Source organism: Gopherus evgoodei, chromosome 3 (assembly GCF_007399415.2).
Source record: "Gopherus evgoodei ecotype Sinaloan lineage chromosome 3, rGopEvg1_v1.p, whole genome shotgun sequence".
Classification (NCBI taxonomy): Eukaryota; Metazoa; Chordata; order Testudines; family Testudinidae; genus Gopherus; species Gopherus evgoodei.
In genome coordinates this window covers 100895506-100906712 of record NC_044324.1, presented here as the reverse complement: position 1 = coordinate 100906712, position 11207 = coordinate 100895506, and the positions used below count along the sequence as shown (strand labels likewise).

Sequence of the window (11207 nt, the reverse complement as noted above, 5' to 3'; positions counted from 1 at the left end):
TCTTTTGTTTGTTTTTGACACATTCTTTAAGAAAGTGGACAGGAGGCAAGCAGTCTGCATAGCCATGAACTGAAGAACTTGAGCAGTGATATATCATCCAGTGTTTGGAAACATGGAGATGAGGCTGCATGCAAATATGTAGTATTTTTAGTAACATATATAAAATTGTGATTAATAAGAAAACTCTAGAAAATTCTTCAAAATGGTGAATTTGCTACAACAATGACAAATACGTCCCCATAATAATCTCCCTTTTAATATTTTGCTTTCATATAAATTAATTTTTTTCCTTATGGGTCTTGAGCATCTTCACAAGCTGTGAACCATTTTCATTTGTTAAAAGGGATTTACTAAGGTATGTGGTGTGTATAGCTTTTAGTGGTGTTATACACCTGATCACTATCCTCTTTACGTCACAGTATGAGTATCCTTGTTGTGTTCTCCAAAGCTTTCCTTCCCCACCACAGAGGAACTGATGCAGTTTGTGCTTCATTTCAAGATCTGCACACCCACAGACTAGATGTGGGGCAGGATTTTGCCCCAGACAAACTGAGATGCTTTAAGCTCTCCGCATATGTTTAAAATAGTTACTTCTCTTGCCCTGTACCTCAAACCAAATTATATTGTGGTCAGATATGATCATTTTTATAAGAAAGCATGGATATTGTATTTGGCACTATAGTAAACAGAGGAAGGTTAAATAGACAGAGAACACAAACCAGACACACAATAATGTGCTGAGAGAAGGATTCTGTCTTGCAGCATTGTTTAAAAATATAGTGTTTGCATTTAAAATACTTTTTTTTTGCACTGTTTTGTTGAGTTTCTCTTAGACTTTACCCTTCGTTAAGTGAAGGCAGGTCCTGTAAAACTGTTATAATAACTTGAAGCTTTTATTCTAATACAGTAAATCTGGCAGTGTTCTATTGCCCTTTAGTATCAGGAACAGAAAATTTAAAGTTACATGTTTCAATTGAAAGTAAATTGAATGTCTCCTCAGTGAATGGTGGTGATTCTTTACTTGTGCATAAGGCCTCATAATTCACTTGTAGTGACAGTGTTAGTATTATGGATCTCTGACATCTCAGGAGAAATGTATTTGCCCTTTATAAAGAAAGCATCCTATATTTATCACAGGATGTAGTCCTGCAAAAAGTTCATTTACCATTGATGGGTATATTGTGGCGCTGTTCTCTTACTTTAGACAAAACAAACCACTTTTAGCAAAAGTACTTTCTTTAACTTAGTCTGCTTCTTCACTTCTCACTTTAAAGTGAAATGTCCCCTGTTAAAATCATTAGTGTTTGACTAAAACACCCGGCGTATCATTAGCTGTAATTTATGTCCATCCCTCGTACAGATGGGCATAGCAAAAATGCTGTTTTACGTTTATTCATTCCCAGACTTTTAACTTGTCTTTGATGTTGATGCATTTGGTCTGTTACTGCCTCTTTAGGGGTGTCTCTGTGTACACTTCATAAGGATTTTTTTTTTCATATATAGTATTGTGACATGTTGGGAAGGAAAAATTGCCTTCAATCCAGTAGTTTCATCTAGTTTATTAAAATCGATACTTTTTTTTATTGTGTTTAATTTATGACCAGGAAATAAATGAGGGAATAGTACAAACAATTAAACGGTGCCTTCAAAAAAATTTAATGAATCTCTTCTGTATATTTTCTAAGACCATTTTAGGACTGTCTACTCCAGAACCATTTAAAATATCTGAATAAAGAAGTGCAGATTCAGACTAAGTGAATGCTATAAGTATATCCACTGTGGATCTTGTGTCGATCATACTGATTGTAGACAAATTAGTCTTAGATTAGACAACTTGTTACTATAGAACTTTGTTAAACTTCAATCTGACTCTGTTATCTGTGTAGTCTTTTTAAAATATCTAACATGCTTCCTGCTGAGATACTAGCGCAGTAAATCCACGAATTCTACTTAAATGCATACTGCATTTTTCTGATTAACTTTTCTGTGTATATTTTACAAGGTACTCAGCCACAAATGAACTAATTTGGGACATTAGAAAAGAAAAGGTTTAAAAAAGGAATACATGTTGGAGGCTTTGACGTGCTTCATTTTCTTCTTGGGAACAAAATTGTGCAGCTGCTGCTTGCATGACCTTAAATGGAGATGATCTGGACTATCTCCAGTGGGATTAGAAATCCACCACCAGAGCATGTTTGTGCTCTTGTATTTAGAGATCCGTTTGCTTTTTGGGATAATATCCAAAGAACATAAGCATTTTACACTCGGTGTAGCAGCTCCTTATTTAACTAATAATAGAAATTTCCTTCAGGTTATTTTGTCTTTTGTGTGTTTTTGTTTTTAAAATTTCAGATGTCCATCACCAGTACTATCTTGGTAAAAACTCTGAGATGTTAGTGTTTTCTATGATCTATGGTGATGGATAGAAACAAACTATAAAACATGAGCATAGTCTGGTTTTGTGGCTTAAAAGTAACCAAAGAAATTCAGCACTAAAATTGAACACCGATGATGAGGCCTTCTCACACTGTTGTGCCACTTTTTTCTCTATTAATATTGAGTAAATTAAAATGTATCTTTGCCTCTGCCTCTGCCAAAATGACATAATTGAGAGTCCATCTCTCTCTAGATTTCAGTAGAACATGTTCAGTTTAATAGAAAAGATATTTTTTGTTTTTTTCCCTAACTGCCAGTGCTGCAAACTCACCTTGAGAACTGAGCCAGAGTTCCTCTATTTTTTTGTGTTGTCACCAGTATAACATGCGATCCACAAGCCAAATGCTGTTCTTGGTGATAACCTCACTGTTGTTTGTGTTTGCACAGGTGTCACTGATTGTAATTTAGGAAGCACTTACGTTGATGTGTGGTGGTGTTTGTGTTTGAACTACAGGACTAACAGAAGTAAAAAGTGGTGAAAACTTTTTTGTTTCTGAACTTGGCAGATATGATTCTAAAAGCATAGAAAGGGCTAGTTCTTCTTCATCTGCTGTAAATTAGCATAGTCCCATTAAAGCCAATGTCAGTATACAGATTTATACCAGCTAAAGATCTGGCCCAAAAGCAGATATGGTAAGCAGGTGTCATTTTACTTAGTTGTTTTAACAACAGAATTGCACTTTGACAGTTGCCTATCCCTGAATTTTTCTTGCTTCATTTTGGTGGTGAGGTTTAAGAATACAGTCCTGACTTCAGTGAGTCTCATGTCAGAGTCTACTATTTTTAACTGGGGTGGGGCGGAGGAGAGCGTTGCAGAGAAGTGGGGTTGAGGCTTTGTTTGGTTTCGTTTAACTTAATATGTTAGTGAAGCATTTAGTGAAACATTCTCTAGTAACATAACCAGAGTGCACGCTTCAGGAATAACAAATAAGATCAGAGTCAAGATGTTAACATATAATCTACGCATTCTGATTTTAGTGTTGTGTGTTTTTAATCACAAAAGCTATATAAATAGATAGGTTGCACTCCATAGCCTGTGAGGTAATTTAATTAGTCATTTGCTTTAAAGATGATCAGCAGTATTCTGAATTTTTTTCCATTGCCCTTCACCACATCACTCCAGGATATCTTTCCCTCCCCCTTCCCCTTTCTCTGTTTTTCGCCTGCCTTGTACTGCTGTCAGGCTATTGTTTCAACATTCTGTATCCAAGTTAAAGGAGATGGAAGAGTCACGGAGCGTCCTCTCTTAAGAGAGCCACCTTTCCTGCTTCATATATTGGCTTACAGGGGATTGTGTGGAGTGTTGTTGTGGAGGAGGCCTTCCTTCCTCACACCAGTGCCCTGCAGATCTAGGCCTGTCGTCTTAGCACCACATTTATTGTCCTCTGGTTTAAAAAAAAAAAAAGTGAAAAGTTCTTAATTATTTCCTAAAATTGGACTGTCATTAAAGTGCTGACTTTATTTTTATTTTTAATTTTTATTCTGTCATCGATAATAGCAAGGTAAAATGATAAGTCTTTGGCTTTATACCTGTTTTCTTAAGAATACGTAAGCATATGGGTTTAAAATTGTGTGGAACATAACTGAATAGAAAAGTCTCTCATCATTGGAGCTGCAGTATCACATATCTCTCTGGGACTCTTTTTTTTTTCCTCTTGGAATGCTAAAGGCTCTAACAGTATTGATTGTCAGGTTTGTTACTAACAGAAGACTGTTTCAGAAAAGGTCAGCTTTAATATTTTCATTTCCTTCAGTATTATGGGCATGAACTTTTAACAAGTGTGGTAGATTACAGTGTTAACAAGTATTATGGCACCTGTTATGTTCTTTGATACTTTGACCTATTGGTAGGATAGGGAAAGAGGATAAAAAAAGATTTTTGGCTGGGTCTTGTGGTATGTATTCATAGTGGTTGCCTTACCTCCAAAATATACAATTTATTTTCCTTAAACAGTACATATTTGGCATAAATTGTACCCATGTAATACCTTATTTTTACAATAAATATTAACACCATAAAAATCTATATTCTGTAAAACATCTGGCTTCTTTGGTATCAACACTTTTTTTTTGATTATTCAATTAAATAGTTGGTTTATGTAACTAGTAAATTAAGAGAACCGTTATGCTTGTCTCCCTGCCAGAAAGCAACATGATACAGCAGAGAACATTCAAGGAAAAAAGAGAATTATTTCAGCTTCAGTGCTTTTGGTTAACACAGTGCTTGTTTTTGTAATAATTGCAAAATCTTCAAACACATTATAATTTGAAGTTTTAGTTCTCTCAGTTGATTAGCTTAGTTTATTTGCATGAAGTGACGTGCTGAGATTCTTGTAACAAAGAAACTGTGTTGAGTGTCTTTCAGATAAACTGTTCCAGGAAACACAAAGATTAGTTGTGTTATTTGACATGGTATGAGTGATGGATGAACACAGGGACAAAGGCATATGAAGGAGAGATAAAAGACTTGGAAGACCATGTTTCAATTGCCAAGTGTGGTGGCACTGGATTATCTCTCCACTTTAACAGCAATTATAGAATGGAGGCCAGAGATTGTGTTTTGGATTTCAGCTGCTACATATCTTCAGTAGTAGATTGTCTTTAACAGGGGAGTGCTCAAACTTTGCCCAATTGGGGAACACATTAGCAATACTCAGGAGCATGAGAGTCGTAACACAGAGAACAGTGCAGTAGCAAGTTCCATCCTAATATGCAGTAGTACTCATGAAGGGCATGGGTGCCCTCTTGCAATGCTCCATCTGGCTCCAAGGGGCACTTCATTCATTAAGATGGAGGTGGCATAAAGAGGTCCTTTTTTTTTTTTTCTTTTTTCTTTTTAGTTTCCATGGATTTACTCCTCAGAAGGAAATGGCTGTGTTTGGCTTGCAGGCCACTTGTTTAGTCATCCCTGCTTTACCAGGTGCATGTGTGAAATATTGAAATAGGAAATTTTAACACTTTCCAAGTTTAAGAAATTGTCATTTACTCCCTTCTCTCTTCCTCCTCCACTATCTTCATCTTGCTTGTGTATGGGATGGTGATACAAAGATGAGTGAAATGCTCTTGATGGATTTCCAGCCATTAGCCATTTCTCTGTTAGTTTCCCAAATAGATATAAATAAAATATTTGGTTAGGTTTTACAATTTGACTTTTTATACAGAATTTCTCCTGTTTAATAATAATAATAGTAATAATTAATAATGTGTCGACTTCTTGTCATTCATTTCACGTGTACATGGGCAAGAAAAAATACTAAAGACTTTATATGAAGTATAGCTGCTTCCTGTGAGGTTCTCTGGTAACACCTATGGGGGGGGGAGGAAAGCCCAGCTTCCCCCACCGCCCCGAATACTTGTGAGTTTGAGGGGTTGAAATCTGCCTCTGAGCCAAAGTGTTCAAAACTTCGGAGTATTTGGATCCACACCATTATAGAAAGTATCAAACTGTTAACTGTAATCTGGGAGTCTAGTTTGGATCCATCTGTAAGCAATAAGAACAGATTCCAATGGAAGCCTGATTTTTTTTTTATTACATGTACACTGCTTCCTATCACTCAGTGAACTATGAAAGTATGCTCTTTAGAGTCTTGTGAATCCTTGGACTGTTTGAAATGAAGAGGAGAGTTTTTTTTATTTTTCACAGAGCCCCCTGCACGTGAAACCCCACCCTGCCGAGTTTCACCCCCTGAATCTGGACCCCCACACTTGCACCCAGACTACCTCCCACTGAGGTCTCCACACTCCAACCCATACCTCGGCAAGCCCCATCCCCCCTGTATCTGGGCCACCCTGATGAGCCCCCCCAGATCTCCAACTCACCGAGCTTCAACCAGCTGCATCCAGACCCTGTGCTCCATTGAACCCAACTGTCCCAGCACCCAGATCCCACCACTGAGCCCCCTAACTAACACACCTCTGCTGAGCCCCAACCACCTTCACGTGGACCCCCCTGCAGAATCCCATTCCCCATGAACCTGTAACCCTCAGTGAGCCCTTGTGCATCCAGCCCCCCCACTGAGCTGCTTGTCTGCAGATTGCTCCACACAGAACCCGATTCCCCCACCCCTGGATCCCCTCACACTAAGCCACTCCACACTTGGATCCTGTCGGGCTGATCCTGCGTGCCTCACACCTGGATTTGGGGCCAGGGCTGGGCATGCGTGGAAGACTCTGTCCCTCTCGCTTGCTCTCTTGGTGTGAAGGGGAAGGGCACCATGTTTCTGGGACAGGCCTGTCCCTTGCGCAGTGTCAGGATCGGGTGCAGTCGTACCGCCGAGTCTGTGTACTGGGGCAGGGTGATCGCCCACCTCTGTGCAGCTAGTGGCCTTTGCTCCCCTCTGCCATGCTGGAGCCTCCACATTTATTTATTGACAAATCAAATATGCAGAATTTTAAAATACTGTATGCAGAATTTTTATTTTTTGGCACAGAATTCTCACAAGAGTAGTATGTTAATACATGAGTGTGTTTGTGCATGTGTTTCAGTAAATGGCAATCTGATTTTTAAAAAATCTTAAATTCAGGAGACTGATAATGGGTTTCAAACCTGCTGGATGCAGGCATGCTTATAGAGCTGTGTTGCATTCAAATCCAGACTACTAAAAGTTCCAAAGTGAACAGTTGAGCATACTTTCTTCACAGCTGATATGTCCTCATGCTCAGCTCTGTCATTGGGGAATACGTGTGGTATCCCTTCACGGTTTATCAGTCAATAGAAATGCTAAAGAGGCAGAAGGATCCAGAGAATTTTATACAAATTATTTGGATCTCCAAATTTCCATATAAACCAACCTGGCTCCCAGCTGTTCCTCTCTCCACACTTGAAGAATTTGGTGATCTTGCTTAAATATCATTGCACCTTTCTTAGTGGGGAGGATGTAGGAAAGTAAGACAGGTATCACAAAGGACTGTTTTAAAAATCTTTTGCCTGCTGGCTGCAATAATTTTCCTAACTAGCATGTCGTTCCCTGATATAAAACATCCTCCAAGCATCCTGAGGTTTCAAGTATGCACATATTATAATTTGTATAAAATAAATATATTTAAAAAACAAAAACCCTTTATAGCCTCTGTAGTCTCTCTTTATTAAAAAAAAAAAAAAAAAAGTTTAATTCATTCCTTGATTTTAAGCCATACCTACTTGACTGCCAAAGCCATACAGAAGGGTTCACACTTGGGGAACTGGCCCGTCTGTGCCAAATATTGCTTCCTTTCCAACAAATAACATTACATAAATAAGTATATTGGTCCAGATAGTGACCAGGAGGATGTGTATTCCAGTAGGTAGGACACTGGACTGGAACTCAAGAGATCTGAGTTCCATTCCCATCTCTGCTACAAGTCTGCTGTGTGACTTTGGGCAAGTCACTTTACTTTTTTGTGCCTTAGTTTCCTGATCTGTAAAATGGCAATAATATGCTTAGCTCTTGTCTAAAGTTCTTTGAGATCCAGAGGTGAAGAGCACTATATAATGGGTAGTAGGTATTATCATGCATTAGGAAGTGAAAATTATTCGAATCTTTCTCCTTGCCTTAAGAAGCCTTCAGGGCCTGAATTTTGGTATTATGCAGCTAGACCTTCCAGCCTCTGACGTCTCTTGCTAGGAAGAAAACCACTTTCACAAACAGACGGGATTGCCCTCAGATGCACCCATATATCAAACTTCCAGTTTTGTTAGAGACAAGTGTGTCTCAAGTACCCCTCATAATGTCAAGTGGAAGAGGTTCGCTATCTGAAGTGAAGCCAAACAATTAGAAACTTTCACGTATTCCACACACAGTCATAGTTGTGTGGATTTTCTGTTAGAGGCCAGATTGCTTGCAATTTTTAGTCCAGTATGAACCTGTGAAAGATTCAGACCAGAATTTTCTAGTGTCCTCTGATTTTGATATGTCTTACCCTTGATTTTTTATTTTATTTATTTATTTATTTAGAAATGCTGAGCACCCAAAACTCCAGCTGAAGTTAATGGGAGAGGTAGATGCTCAGCACCTCAGAAAAATCAGGCCCAAGGTGGATATAAAATAGTCTAGAAATTCTGGCCTAATTTCTAGGGGAAATTCTTGAATAATCGCTATTTGTGTAGTGCTGTAGACTGTACATAGCACTGTACAGAAATGAAATGCAGTCCCTGCTCCAGGGAACTTGCAGTTTAATGATGTTCCCAGGATACTAAACTGTTTGGCTTGTAGTCTGAGGCCCAGATTGTTCCCCTGTATGGTAATACCCTCTGCCTACTACTGGCAGCAGGGTCAACTGTAGAGATAAGTAGTGACTAATTATTACATGTGCCAGATAAGTTAGGGATATGGAGATATTGACAGCACATACTTATCCCCTAACTGGATATAGTTCTGTTCAGATCTTTTTTAAAGATGGCTGTGTTTAGGTGATGGCCCCTGATAAACAAATTTACAGATACTGGAAATTTTTGGCAGTTGGTTTGCCAAGACTGTTACTTATTATTCTAGTCATAATGGTTTTGTTGTTTATCTTGTGCTCCCACTAATTCACTTGTGTCAGCTATCTATTGTTTCTATCCTATGCATAGACTGGAAAATCTTTGGGGCAGAGATTCTTTATATTTTGTATGTACAATGCCTAAAACAGTAGGGGCCCTGATCCCTTATTGGGGTCTCTGGGTGCTACTGTAATATTAAAAACAACTTATGGTGAATCAGCCATAACTCTTTCCTGACCTTTTTGAGTGCATGTTCTTTTGTCTTAACGTTAGTGCTTGCTTTTCATATTGAATAACTATATTTACATTTTTTATGGTTATGCTGCTTTCTAGCTTAGAAGAGTGGATTGAAGAAATCATTCTAGCAACTTGTATCACGCACAGCTTCAGAGCATAAAGGAAAAAAATCACAGCCGTTCACCAAGTAAAGCCCTTTTGTCTCCAGAGTGTTTCAATAAAAAAGTTTGAATTTAAATGTAATGGGAAGATAATATGGTCACTTAACAAAACACGTGCTTCTATACTTAGGAAAGACCCACTTGTTATCTGTGGAAAATTCCAGGCACTATTGGTCTTCACGTCATATTAAGTGGCACCTAGAACTGTTTTGTGCTCATAACATTTGCCAGAATATAAATGGAAGGGATTTCTGAACAAAATAATACTGGTGTTGGCACAGACTTTAAAGGAATGACACGTCTGTTGCTTTTGTGTGTCATGGTTTTATTGTTAGTAGGTAGATATGCAGGAGGAGGCATATAATCAAGTCCACAGCTTTGGGAATACCTTTTTCACTATGTAAGAGTGTGCTGGCTCGGAAGTGGCATAGATGAGAAAGTTGTGGAGCATAACTGAGTGCCTGACACCATGCCACAAATGAGGCAACATTCTTGTGCTATGAAAGAGTTACCCGTGACAATATGGTAATATTAACTCTGAAAATACAGTTACCCATGACAGTGTGGGTATTCACCCATGAAAGCTCATGCTCCAATATGTCTGTTAGTCTATAAGGTGCCCCAGGACTCTTTGCTGCCGTGACAGTGTGTATCTTATTTCTACAGTTGACCCTGCTGCCAGTGGTGGGCAGAGGGTATTGTACCTTGCATAATTGTATTTTCAGAGTTAATATTCTTTTCACTTCTTGGTTAGTGATTTTTTTTTTGAGAGAGAGATTTTGTTGTTGGTAAGATCACCACTGGTGCCATTCTTACAATAGAACATCCCATGAGAGGAAAACTAATGTTCTCACCCCCCACGTGGGTATCCATAGCTCCAAATGATACCTTTTTCTCTCTTCATCTAGGTGTTTATACTGAACTTGGTACCATAGTGAGGTGTGCAGCATAAGCATACACACATGTAGGTTAGTGAGTGGATAGATTCTGAGCAAAATAAGAATTACTTAGATCATAAGCTGTATGGGGCAGCAGAGACCATCTTCATTATCTTTGTATAGTGTCTAGTTTGGTGTTACGCTCTGTCCCCTTCTAGTGGCACCTAGCTCTGCTAGAGGTTGATGAGTCTGCTACAGCCTTGGTTAAGAGCCATGTGGCTTTTAGCTCATGCAGTAGCGGCTCATGCAGAGGTCCTAGGGTTTGATCCCACCTGCCCACTTCCAGGGTCTGTCTGTTACACTGTCATGGTGCAAAACTCAATAATAAGAATATTTTGACAAATCAAAAATACTTTGAGTGGTCTCTGGATATCATTTTTATGCAAACATATTTATTTTAAATGTTTCTGGGACATCAGAAATATTCAGCTGTCACTCATCTGGCCTGCTAAGGAATATGGGATCAATATGCCAAGATAATTATTTGCAAATGAGTGGTATGATAGGTTTTTCTGAAACCTTTGGTCAAAACAGTCGAACAGGTAAGCCAAAACTTCCAGCAGCCAGTTCTAAACCAAAAATGCCAAAGATGCCCTTCAGTCTGTTTTCTAGAAGAAACTAACCAAAGGGATAGCTTTTGTGCAGTGAAAGTTTGGGTCCATTTTCAGTTCAGTGTTCATTGCTTCCTACAGTCGAGAGCTGACCCCTGCTTGAGGCTATCCAGACACTTCTGAGCAAGATGCTGTTATAGAGAGAACTCATTTCAGTTCAGGGGTTCCCTGTGCACCCAGTAAAGCTGTGTTAAGGGTTCAGATAGCTCACAGGGCCTTGCACAGATCCTCTTTACTGGGTAGGTTTACTCAGTGTGTTGGGGGATTGCCTAATTCACCAGCTAGCTGTATTTCCTTCCTGAGCAGTTCTTTACATGGTTGCACATATCTATTCCAGAATGCCAGAGACAGAGTTTTTTGCAGC

At 38.9% G+C, this 11207-nt stretch overlaps 1 protein-coding gene across 2 annotated transcripts in view; it reads left to right on the top strand.

Moving 5' to 3' along the window:
* Nucleotides 1–11207, top strand: part of CEP85L (centrosomal protein 85 like) — a 173974-nt gene that overhangs the window by 107907 nt on the left and 54860 nt on the right. The gene's annotated exons all lie outside the window — the stretch shown is intronic.